This window comes from Pongo abelii, chromosome 8 (genome assembly GCF_028885655.2).
Source record: "Pongo abelii isolate AG06213 chromosome 8, NHGRI_mPonAbe1-v2.0_pri, whole genome shotgun sequence".
Lineage (NCBI taxonomy): Eukaryota > Metazoa > Chordata > Mammalia > Primates > Hominidae > Pongo > Pongo abelii.
The window spans coordinates 120,975,294-120,988,238 of NC_071993.2; positions in this window are offsets into that span (position 1 = coordinate 120,975,294).

Sequence of the window (12,945 nt, forward strand, 5' to 3'; positions counted from 1 at the left end):
TTTAACAGCCCTGCCAGGAAATGATTCCTTGTGTCTTATCTCTGTACCCTGCTCTGTGATGTAAGCATTCCACTTGCTTGTTGTTCAATGAACATGTTTCCTAGCTCTTTATAACCTTAACTTTCTCATTTCAAAGTGAATCATTACATATTTTTAACATTTTCTTCAGTTCAATATTAATTCCCCACACATATGCCTGCTAGATCTTCTTTCCCAGTCTTATGTTTTCTGTCAGCCTTACCTGAACTGTTCACAGCCACCTGGAGTTATAAAGCCAAGAATTAATGCATTCTGTGGACAGGAGAGCCAGTGCTGGAGATGAAGGTATATTCCTGAATGGCACACGAGGAACTCCAGTGAACAACCATAACTGGTAAAAATTCTTTTTAAAAGAGCTATTTAAAGTCTCTGGAAATTGTCCCAAAGGCATGTAGTTAATGAAACATTTATCCGAGAAAATCTAAACCTCGATACGAACTGTGAGAGTCTGTGACACCAGAGTCATGACCATTCCTTCCCTCCCTGTGCCCCAGAACAATGTGATGGAAGCTCCACTCCAGCTGTGGCCAAGAAGGTGGGACTCCCCCTTCCCCAGTTCCGAGTAAAGGGCTACAGGAGTTCCCCAGGAGGGGTAGGCTGCCAGCATCTTCCTCTCCCCAAGCTGTGTGTTGAAAAGGCTAAACTCCAGGTGAGGGCAGCCTTGAGTCCACAGGTCCTCTCCCTTCACTAAGCCCCCACTCATAAAGTGGAGCTTCTTCCCCAGGCATGATGAGCTGAGATTACAGGAGCTTTAGACACTCTCATCTCGGCTCACTGGCAGGACAGCAATTTCACACCAAGAGTCAAGCAAAGAAGACCAGAGGCTGCCGCCACCACCTAGTGCCCTGCTCACAAAGCACAGGTGTCACTCCAAAATAGCAGGGCACTGACTTCACTCCCATCTCCAGAACAGTGGCATAGAGACTTGGAAATAAAAGGGAGCATGACAACTGACCTCACAAGACTACAAATGAATACTGTGAACAATTTAACTTAGATAAAAATTTTTAAAATTCCATAAAGACAAAAAGGCTGCAAATGACTCAAGAAGAAATAGAACAACTGAATAGACCCATAAACAGATTGAATTAGTAATTTTAAGACAGCCCACAAACAAAAGAACAAATGGCTTCCCTGGTAACTTCTACTAAACGTTTAAAGAATAAGTAGTACCAATTCTCCACAAAACTCTTCCAAAAAATAACAGAGAATACTTTCCAACTTGTCCTATGAGCCTGATACCAAAACAAGATAAAGACATCACAAGAAAAGGAAACTACAAACCAATATTGCTTGAATATAGATGCAGAAATCCTCAATGAAAAATACTAGCAAGCTGTATCTAGTAACACATTTTTTAAATTATGACTGTTAGCTGGGCATAGTGGCTCACGCCTGTAATCCCAGCATTTTAGGAGGCCGAACTGGGAGGATCACTTCAGGTCAGGAGTTGGAGACCAGCCTGGCCAACATGGTGAAACCCCATCTCTACTAAAAAACTACAAAAATGAGCTGGCTGTGGTGGTGGGCACCTGTAGTCCCAGCTACTTGGAAGGCTGAGGCAGGAGAATCGCTTGAACCCAGGAGGTGGAGGTTGCAATGAGCCGAGATGGAGCCACTGTACTCCTGTCTGGGCAACAGAGTGAGACTCAGTCTCAAAAAAAAAAAAAAAAAAAAGGTGACAAGCAGGGAAGCGGGATGAGATGTATGGGGAAGAGGAACAGCTGCCATTAAAAAAAAAATTATGACTGTTGTCTAATAAAGATTTTGTTCTTTGCCCTGGGTTCCTGGTATGGAGATTCTAAAACCCTTGGAATTCCCTGAGTGATAAAAATGTATTTTTTTTATTTATGAGCCCCTTAGAACACACCTTAGTTTGTACTAATGAAGTGACTCACTGTGTGCCCTGAGACAGCTTCGGGTTGGGAGCTGCAAAGATCAACCATGTAATTAGAAGGTTGGAGCTTGGAGCCATATGATTTTAGCCTGGCTTCCCAACCTCCAAGGACAGGTTGGGGAGAGGCTGGAGATTGAGTTCAATCACATGGTCAATGTTTAATAAAGCATGCCTATGTAATAAAATCTCAGTAAAACCCCTGGACACAATCAGTGGAGCGTCCTGGGTTGGTGAACACATTAATGTGCCAGGAGAGTGACATACCCTGATTCCACGGGGAGAAGGCACAGAAGTTATGTGTTCAGGACCCTCCCAAACCTCACCCTACATGACTCTATATTTGGTTGTAATAAGTATAGTGCTTTTCTGAGTTCTGTGAATCATTCTAGTGAATTAACCCAACAGGGTCATGTGAGTCCCCAGATTTGTAGTCAGTTGATCTGAAGTGAGGGCAATCTTGTTGTGGACCATGCCCTTTAACTTGTGGTATGTGAACCAAGTTTGGCTGGTTAGTGCCAGAGATGAAATGTAGCACACCAGTTGGTATCAGAATAATGACCAAGTGATATTAATTCCAGGAATTCAGGGTTGGTTTGACATCCAAAAATTAATCAATGCAATACACCGTATCAGTGGAATAAAAAGCAAAAAGAAAAAATCACATGGTAATATCGGTAGATGCAGAAAATCAGTTTACAAAATCTAACACCTTTTCATAATAAGTACACTCAACAAACCAGAAATAGAAAGAAACAACCCAATAAGGGCATCTATGAAAACGAACACAGCTAACACTGTACTTAATGGTGAAAGACTGAATACTTTTCCCCAAGATCAGGAACAAGATAAGGGCTTCTATTTTGCAGAAATTGATAAACTGGCCCTAAAATTCATATGTAAATTCAGGGGACTCAAAATGCCCAAAACAATCTTAAAAAAAGAACAAAATTGGAAGACTGACACTTCTGATTTTAAAACTTACTACAGTTAGGGTAGTCAAGGAAGTATGGTACTGGCATAAAGCCAGACATATGAATCAATGAAATCGAATTGAGAGTCCAAAAATAAACGTCACATCTATGGTCAATTTAAAAAGCTAGCTAGGATTTTGATAAGGATTGTATTGAATCTATAGATCAGTTTGGGAAATATTACCATCGTAATAATGACTATGGCATGTTTCTCCTTTAATTTAGGTCTTTAATTTCTTTCAGTGATGTTTTGTAATTTTCAAGGGAGAAGTTTTGTACTTCTTCTGATAAATTTATTCCTAAGTTTCTTTTTGGAATTATTGTGAATGGAATTCTTTAAGTTTATTTTTTTGATTGTTTATTGCAATTATACACAAGTACAACTGATGTTTGTATCTTAATCCTTTATCCCACAACCTTGCTGAACTTTTATTAGCTTTAATGGTTTGTTAGTGGATTCCTTGGGGTTTTCTGTATTTAAGATCATGTTATTGGTGAATATATATATATATATATATATATATATATTTTTTAGATGGAGCCTTGCTCTGTCGCCCAGGCTGGAGTGCAGTGGCGCGATCTCAGCTCACTGCAACCTCCACCTCCCGGGTTCACGCGATTCTCCTGTCTCAGCTGGGATTATGTAGCTGGGATTATAGGTGTGCACCACCACACCCAGCTAGTTTTTTACTTTTAGTAGAGACAGGGTTTCTCCATCTTGGCCAGGCTGGTCTCAAACTCCTGACCGCAGGCGATCCGCCTAGCTCGGCCTCCTTTTTGAGCTGCAAAAGGCAGCTCCCTCATCTAAAAGTAACAGAGATCAATGTTTGATTTTAAGTGGACTTGGCTTTCAGGTGGAGCAAGTGTAACAATGTCACATAAACCCATGTCAGGAAGAAACAGCAGCGCGTGCTTCCACTGAGAGATAGCTGCTGCTTGCAACATGGAGACAAGGATGTCCTGTTGGAACTAAATATGGAAAGTTCCCAGAAGACCATCCATCACTCTGATCAAGCATTAGGTAAGTCTTATTATCCATCTGAATAATCACTGTTGTTTCTTTGCCAAGTAGAGGACCTCCTGCCTCCACCCCAATTTAACCACAGTGCCCAACAGCCTGATATTGGGCAGCAGCACTAGGTGATGGCAGGCCTGCCCTTGTGTCCTCCCAGAGCACAGCCAAGATGGGTCTCTCCCTTGGATTACATATCTGGGAGGAAAACCACCTCTTGCCCTAGACCTTTTTGTAAGGCAGGCTTCATTAGACGGGCCCATGTTGTCATCTAATGCCTTTATTCATCCCCAGAGTGGGAAGTTACCCCTGTGAGAGCTGTTTTGTGGACTCAGAAGCCCAAGGGACCATGGGCACTGACTAGTGGAGCCATCATATTCTCTGGGGAGTCAGGCCCATAGAGCTTGGTATTTATCCACTGCCGTATTGTTAGTGGCTGCTATGGTCTGAATATGTGTGTCCCATCAAATTTCATATGTTGAAACCCAAATCCCCAATGCAATAGTGTTAAGAGTTGGGGCTTGAGAAAGTGATTAAGTCATGGGGACTCCACCTTCATGAATGGAATTCGTGCCCTTATAAAAGAGGCTTGAGGGAGCTCCCTAGCCCCTTCTGCCTTGTGAGGAGGCTCCAAGAAGGCATCATCTATGATGAACAGGTTCTCACCAAACACCAAATCTTCTGGTGACTTCCCCGCCTCCAGAACTGTAAGCAATAAGCTTCTGTTGTTTATAAATTACCCAGTGTGAGATATTTCATTACAGCTGCCTGAACAGACTAAGACAGCAGCAGAACTGGGTTTAGAACCCAGGTGTAGAGAAAGCCCAGTCCAGGGCTCTTCCTTCGTGGTGAACACCAGCATAGTCTTATTTATTGTAACATAGGGGCCTCTGAGACTGCTCAGAAACTCACACTGCAATTTTCTCACCCTACACATCAGAAAAAATGGAAAAAATGGCATCCTTTCATCTACTATTTACTTTGTCTGAAGACTGATAAAATGTTTCCATACCCGTAACAAAATGAGCTTGCTTCTCATGAGATTAAATCTGTTATTTACCCAGAGTTTAAACCTGGGCACAGCAGGAGGTGCCCTTGCCCTCTGGTGTCCTCCTAGGAAGGTTGCTACAGCGCATAGAGACTTTTCAGATTCAGGTGTTTGCCTGATGAATCAGAGACTCTCTGATTTTCCCAGAAATCTCAGGGTAACAGCTCTTGTTCTTTACATTACGTTCCCAGGCCTGTTGTAAATGGCAATGTGCATTAGGTCATCTTATCTTCACAACATCACCAGGAAGTGAGGACTGTCATTATTGCCATTTACCATTGAGGAAACGGAACCCAGGAGAGGGTAAACGGCACACCCAAAGTCACCCAGCCAGTGCTGCCAAGCCGGGACTCAAACCCAGATCTGCCCAACACTAGAGCCACTGACATTGCTTCATCGTGGGCAACAAAACCCTTTTTATTCAAGTGTTATCAATTTAGGATCTGACATATTTTGGATAGAGATAAATCAAAGTATAAAAAGACATAGGAGGCAGTGTTAAAATTACATATGAGAATAAATTCAAAACACTTCAAAGTCTGTAAAACAAATGACATGTTAATTACAAATGTCATATCTCCATTTGAGCAAATCCCGAAAAGACTCCCTCTTCTGAGCAATTTTCTATTGCTTGAGGTTGAAAGTAACGAAACTGCATTCCTTTAAAATAGTCGAATTCTGTGGCTCAATAGTTATGAAGAATTATCTAAGTGTAAAATTATGGCTTTAGTTTTACAAGATGAGGAAACTAGACTTTTAAAATGTCCAAGATCTCTCCTTTTTTTTTTTTTTTTTTTTTTTTGAGACGGAGTCTCACCTTGTCGCTCAGGCTGCAGTGCAATGGCGCAATCTTGGCTCACTGCAACCTCCACCTCCTGGGTTCAAGCGATTCTCTTGCCTCAGCTTCCCGAGTAGCTAGGATTACAGGCCCGCGCCACCTCACCCGGCTAATTTTTTGTATCTTTAGTAGAGACGGGGTTTCACCATGTTGGCCAGGCTGGTCTCGAACTCCTGACCTCGTGATCTGCCCACCTTGGCCCCACAAAGTGCTGAGATTACAGGCATGAGCCACCACACCTGGCCCCAAGATCTCTTTTATTGCTTAAAATTGAAAACATGAATCTTTGGATAAAACTTGTAGTCAAAGTTTTTATAATCTAGGAAAGCTATTTGATTCTTACCACTGCTGAAACTATGCTTCCTAAATTCTGCTTAATTTGCTAAAAATTCTATTGAATTTAAACTATACTGAAATCCTCTTGATGTAAGTATTTTTGAATACATAAAATGTTACTTTATTGTTCTGCCATTTCATTTTCACCAAATGTTATTCTTTAGGGATTTCATCCAAGTGAAGAGTGCATAGACTTATGTACAAAAAAAAAAAATAGTCTAATTCTGACTGCACGCATTTAGATCAACCTTGACTTCTTCCCTAAAAGACTACTTTTGTTTATTAAAATACAAAAAAAGTTACAGAGAGTAACAAATTAAACAAGCAATACATCATTTCAGCCCTGGAAATGAGACAGCCACAGAAATAAACTCGCAGTAGTGAGAGGAGGACATAACAAAGCCACAGCCAGCTCTCATGAAACTCTCTAACTGTCCCCACCTAAGAAATAAACATCGGGCTCCAAAAAGGCCAGATGTCTTCAATGTCTCAGCCTGGCATTTATTTCTGTTTGCCATCCAAATTGACTCCCTCTTTGATGTCCCTTTCTTTTGCATGTGCAGGTACAATATAACTTAATTTTGAGGCATCATCAACCTGATTTTTAAAACCAACTCCAATAATACTGCCTTAGTCTACAATTAGGATTAAGAACTTAAAAGGGTTCTTCTTACATTTCATTTGAAAACTGATGTCTGCAGTGCTTGTTCATAATCCTCATTACAATCACTGGGAAATTTAAAGGGTGGGATTGCATTCTTATTTGGAGGAAAGGGTAAGCTGGTTTTCATGCTCTTCCCAGGCAGTGATCTCATTTAGCCTTGGTGTTTGGCGAAAAAGAAAGGGGAAGAAGAAGTTAACTGGAGAACCAGAAGATAGAAATTTGCCATGTGGGCAGTTTAAGGTTCTGTGACTCTGTCTGCTGATATGCTTCTAATTCAGGGCAAAGAGGGGTGAGAGAAGAGGGCTGGTGAAAAAATGAAAAGTGCATTTGAAGCCAGGAAGAGATCTGAAATCTTAAGCTGAGCGGCCACAGGAGGCTTAATAGTCACTGGAGTGCGTGGGAGATTCCACTTCAAAAGAAAGGGAATGATGCATTAATGCCCCAGGGTCATAGTAATGCCCTAGGGACTCCAGGACTGTCCCTGTCACAATCTGAGAGCCATAGAGAAACCACTCAGTGCCAGCTTTACTTAGAGCGTGTCCTCCTTAAAATTGCTCCTCCAAAGGCTATGTGATGTGGAGCTGTGTCTGTGAGGGCCCTTGAAGCAACCAGATGCTTAGGCCAGAGAGGAATCCATTTAGGATTCGGAGGTACAAGCAGCTGTCCACAGGAAATCCAAGAGGCTTGCCTGAGAAATGAAGAAAACCAGGACACCTTTCACTGATTCCATCTGCAGAACTCAAAAAGACCTGAATTTTTCTCCTTTATGTTGAGATACAAATCCAAATAGCTTTAAAAGAAAAATTTTTAATAACTTTTAATGCTTAAGAATCCAGAAGCCCTCCAAAGTCATGGTGTGGAATGTAATGTAATAACTGGAATCATTTGAGCAGAACATTGCTTAAAGAAACCTGCATGTTTATTAAATGACCACCTTGGATATCTTTCCTTTCAGAACAAGAAGTTCGAATCTGGATGGCTGAAAAATAATACTTCCAGTTCATTCATATTATCTGCTTCTTCACCCGGTTAAGATAATAGAAACCTCATCATATGGAAAGGTCAAGACTCATGACTACGTGTGCAGCTCAAAACTTCATTTTTCTCTTTTTCAGGAGTCCTCTGCATTCTCATTAATCAAAGCAAAGTTTGCAAATTGTGGCTATACAAAACTTGCATAAAATCATTTGGTCCTTGATTTTTTCTCTTTGTTCCTTTTCAGTTAACTTTCAAAAAAAATTTTCCCAAACATCTCCCACTTCAGGAAAAAACTTGACAACCCCTTATAAGCCTGCATATTTTGTGACAGAGCTGTGATTATACTCAAGCAGCCTTGTCAAGAGAAGCACACTCCAGCTTTTTTCTGAACCTTGATTTTAAAGAGTGCAGTGAACTCATTGATGTTCTAATAAGAGCTTTCTGCACATCAGAAAAGGAAGGGAAATGGGTGGGTCTTATAGAAGGTGATGGTTATCATTAATAAATGAAAGCAAAATAAATAAACATAGGTAGCTAAGCCATGCTACTGAAAGTTAATCTGGCCCTAACTCTCCAGGAAACATAATGGTTCAGTCAGGCTAAGGGATGCCAGGGGGAGAGCAACCCTTCTGGAACCCAGAAGACACCAGGTTTTGTTCTGGAATCTCTGGAATGCAGCTGTCAGTGGACGCAACACGAAAGTGGGTTTCCTCTGATTATAGAGAAGAACTTGACAACAATTAGACATGTCTGTAAACAGAAAAGTCGGAAAAAATTATGTACTCCCCAGTGCAAGAAGTGTGCAAGGAGAGGCCAGATGATCACCTGGCAGAGAGTGTGTAGAAGGTGTTTCTCCTTTGGGTATGAGGTGAAACTGGATAACTAAAGGCTTAGTGTACCTTCTAACTCTAAGAATCTGAGATTCCATAGCTTTGGATGATCAAGAAAAGCCACTCTGGGCCTTCATTTCCTTATCTGAAAAACAAGAGCCTGGGCACAAAATAAGCCATCTTAGGTCCGTCGCAGCCCAAGATGCTATGAATGATCACCTGATAAACTTGTGATGTTGGAGGCCAGGCTCAGGCATCCCAACTCACTGCTTGGCTTAGAAAGGGTCATCAAACTTCTCTGGGTCTTGCTCTGAAGTCGTTTATATAATCCATGGGCAAGCTTGAAGAACGAGAGAACACAGCCCACCAAGTGCTGGAAGCACCAGAGGAAAGGCAAATACAGGCCACATGCCTCAGGTTAAAATATTTTCAAGGCCGGAGGTTTACTGAACCTTATTTCAGACAATATCAATCAAGAAAAGCATTGAGACCATGCCTCAGAGTTCCTTGTCATGGAATTTAAGGGAGTTTGCCGTAAAGCTTATATTGATTACTTGATTTATAGAATAGATTTCAAGTCTCATAGACTTGTTTCTAAAAAGGAAACACCTCCAGTAGGGAGGAGGCACAGTTTCTGCTTGATTTCCAGAAAACTGGTACACCAGGCTTCATTCCACTGACTCCTGGCATCTGTGCCCTATTAATGTTTGGTATAAGTTGGTGCCCAAAGTGTGTTTGGATGAACAAAATAAGCTTTATTGAAAGAAAATATCTGTTTGTAACAAAGCTATTTTAAACTTGTATATGCACTTCAAGTATGTATATAACGCATTTTAAATTACCTTGACAATTTGAATTGAGATATCAGTAAGGCAAAGTCTTTGAGGAAATAAAGACATCTGTGATAACATAGGGACATAGGTCAGGGTTACAAGGCTAAGTGAAGCTCTGGATAACTTTAGGCCATTTCCTGGCATGCTTCTTAATTTCGGGTTAAATTTTTCCATGATGAAGTGGGTATTTGCTTCTCAGGGAGCCATTTAGTTCCATACATAGAGAGAAAGGATTTATATGACTCCAAAGAGAAACGTTGACTTATTTTTTCTTTAAGCTGTTGGGGAAAGAAAGAGTAAGGGTGCCTTTACCTATAAAGCTAAAATGCAAAGACTTTAAAGACTCTTTCTGCCTATAATGGTTTGAGTCTCAGGTCCCCAGCCATTGAGTTCCAGTCTAGCAGAGCTCACACAGGGTAAGAAAGAGTCTCTGGACCAGGCACAGTGGCTCACACTTGTAATCCCAGCACTTTGAGAGGCCGAACGAGGCGGGCGGATCGCTTGAGGTCAGGAGTTCGAAACCAGCCTGGCCAACATGGTGAAACCCCATCTCTACTAAAAATACAAAAATTAGCTGGACGTGGTGGCGCATGCCTGTAGTCCCATCTGTAATACTCAGGAGGCTGAGGCACGAGAATTTCTTGAACTGGGGAGGCGGAGGTTGCAGTGAGTCGAGATTGTGCCACTGTACTCCAGCCTGGGAGGCAGAGTGAAACTCTGTCTCAAAAATAAAAGAAAGAGTCTCTTATCCTCTCTCCCAGCCCCTCAGGATCCCCTCCAAGCTTCTTCCCACTCATCCCCAAAACTTGCTCTGAATTCCCCTGAGAATACCCCCTGAGCATTTTGTTGGTGCCTATTTTGTGACATTCATCATATTCCACCTCCTGTTCAGCTCGACAGCCCAGCACTCCTTGACACGTTTATGCAGCTTTGTGTCACCTATGTAGGATCTGGTCCAAAGCAGGACTTCAAGTAATTGATGAAGAAGTAGCTAACACATGGTTTAGGGTGTCACCCTTCCAAACCTAGATACATTGTAACAGGAGACTGGATGGAAGGATGGATGGGTGGATGGATAAATGGATGGATGGTTACACCCCACGGGAGCACACAACTTAAACTCTGAGTGATGTAGGGTCAGAGACTGTGCAGGCAGAAAGGTGGATTTATGGAGAAGATAGCAGAGAGGCAAATAGGGAGAGAAACAGAGAGCAGAGCTCTCTGTCCACTTAGTTGGGACAGGGAGAGGACAGAGAAGGGACTGAAGTGGATCTCTGTGCCTTTGCTTCTTCATTTGCCAAGGGAGTGGGTTTGGATCATCTCTAAGGTCCCTTCCAGCTTGAGAGCCCACTGGACCACAGATTGTGAATTACTAGTCACTGGGCCCTGGTGAAAGTTAAGTGGTACAGCTGCTTTCACCAGATCAGCCAAATGTTGGCAGGCATTTTTGAGTCCCATTTTAAGAAAAATCCTTAAACCTTAATCATAATTTCATGTGATGAACTATTTGAGCTCCCACAAGAGGAAATTCTTGCATTTCAAAAACTGCAGTTTGAGCACAAACCCCTTGCCATGGCATTGAATCTAAAGAGCATCCTTTCTGCCTCCCTCTTCTTTTTTCTTTTCTTTTCTTTTTTCATTTTGTTTTGTTTTGTTTTGAAATAGAGTCTCTTTCTGTCACCCAGCCTGGAACACAATGGTGTGATCTCGGCTCACTGCAACCTCCACCTCCCGATTCAAGTGATTCTCCTGCTTCAGCCTCCCAAGTAGCTGGGATGACAGGCATGCACCACCAGGCCCTGCTAATTTTTGTATTTTTAGTAGAGATGAGGTTTCACTATGTTGGCCAGGCTGGTATCGAACTCCTGGCCTCAAGTGATGCACCTGCCTTAGCCTCCCAAAGTGCTGGGATTACAGGCATAAGCCACCGCACCTGGTCTCCCTCTTCTTTTGTAGAATGTTGCTGATTCCTCTGTGTGAGCCTACCAACTTGGATGCACAGAAGGACATGTCCCACAGCGGTCCCACTACACCCACTCCTTTTTCAGCAGAACCCTGACCTTTGCTTCTTGTTATAAGCCAGCATAATTACAAGCAGCAGAGACTACCAAAAACTCTACACACACGTGCTCTCGCGCTCACACACAGACATGGAGCTGCTGTGAACAAACTGTTCAAGTGCACTCAAGTTCAAGAGCATGAGTGGGAGAAGGGGAGAGAGATTTTAATCTTTGGCCTGTCACATGGGAGAAGAAAGAAAATATCACGTCCTCATGCCTGTGTCCTGTAATGTTTATCATCTGAGACCACAGGCAACGAATCTCCTCCCTGTGTCCCATTTCCTCCCCCAGCCCTGGGTTGGGGATGCTGGCTTGGAATTAGAGAAGACAGGATATGTGCTGATCAGGAGAGGAAAAGCGAAGACTGAGTTCTAGATGGAGCCTCAGAGGCTAGAAGATGGGGCCTAACCTGGGGTATATGTGCATTTTGACCCACTAGAAATTATGTCTTAATTTTTTATGTCTTTGCAGATGTAGTTAAGTAAAGAAGAAGTTCTACTGGGTTAGGGGTGGTTCCTAAATCCAATGAGTGTGTCCTTATAAGAAGGCCATGTGTGGGAGGCCAAGGCAGGCAGATCACGAGGTCAGGAGATTGAGACCATCCTGGCTAACACGGTGCAACCCCGTCTCTACTAAAAATGCAAAAAAAAAATTAGCCGGGCATGGTGGCAGTTGCATGTAGTCCCAGCTACTCCGGAGGCTGAGGCAGGAGAATGGTGTGAACCTGGGAGGCGGAGCTTGCAGTGAGCCGAGATCGCGCCACTGCACTCCAGCCTGGGCGACAGAGCGAGGCTCCATCTCAAAAAAAAAAAAAAAAAAGAAGGCCATGTGAACACATGGAGACAGGTACCCAGGGAGAGCACCATGTGAGGAGGGAGACAGACACTACAGTGATGCCACCGTGAGCCAAGGATTGCCATGGATGGCCCGCAACCACTAGGCTGTGGCCTTCGCCTTCTGCCATCTTGTCCTGGGTTGAACACTGTCCTCCCTCAACACTGTAGATATTGGGGCAGTCTGTAGCTGGAATCTCTTTTAAGAGATAATACATGTATGGATTTTCCATGGATGGTATGACAAATTAGTACAAATTAGATGGCTTAAAACAACACAGATTTATTCTCTCATGTTCTGGAGGCTAGAAGTCGGAAATCAAGGTGTTGGCAGGGCCACACCCTCTCGGAAGGCTCTCAGAAAGAACACTTCCATGACTCTTTCTGGCTCTTTGTGGTTGCGGGCCAACCATGGCATTCCTCGGCTTGCTGTGGCATCCCTCCAGTTTCTATTTCCCTCTACACATGGTGCTCTCCCAGCAAACGTGTCTCTGTGTGTTCACACGGCCTTTTTTTTTTTTTTTTTTTTTGAGATGGAGTCTTGTTCTGTCACCCAGGCTGGAGTGCACTGGTGCCATCTTGGCTCACTGCAGCCTCTGCCTCCCA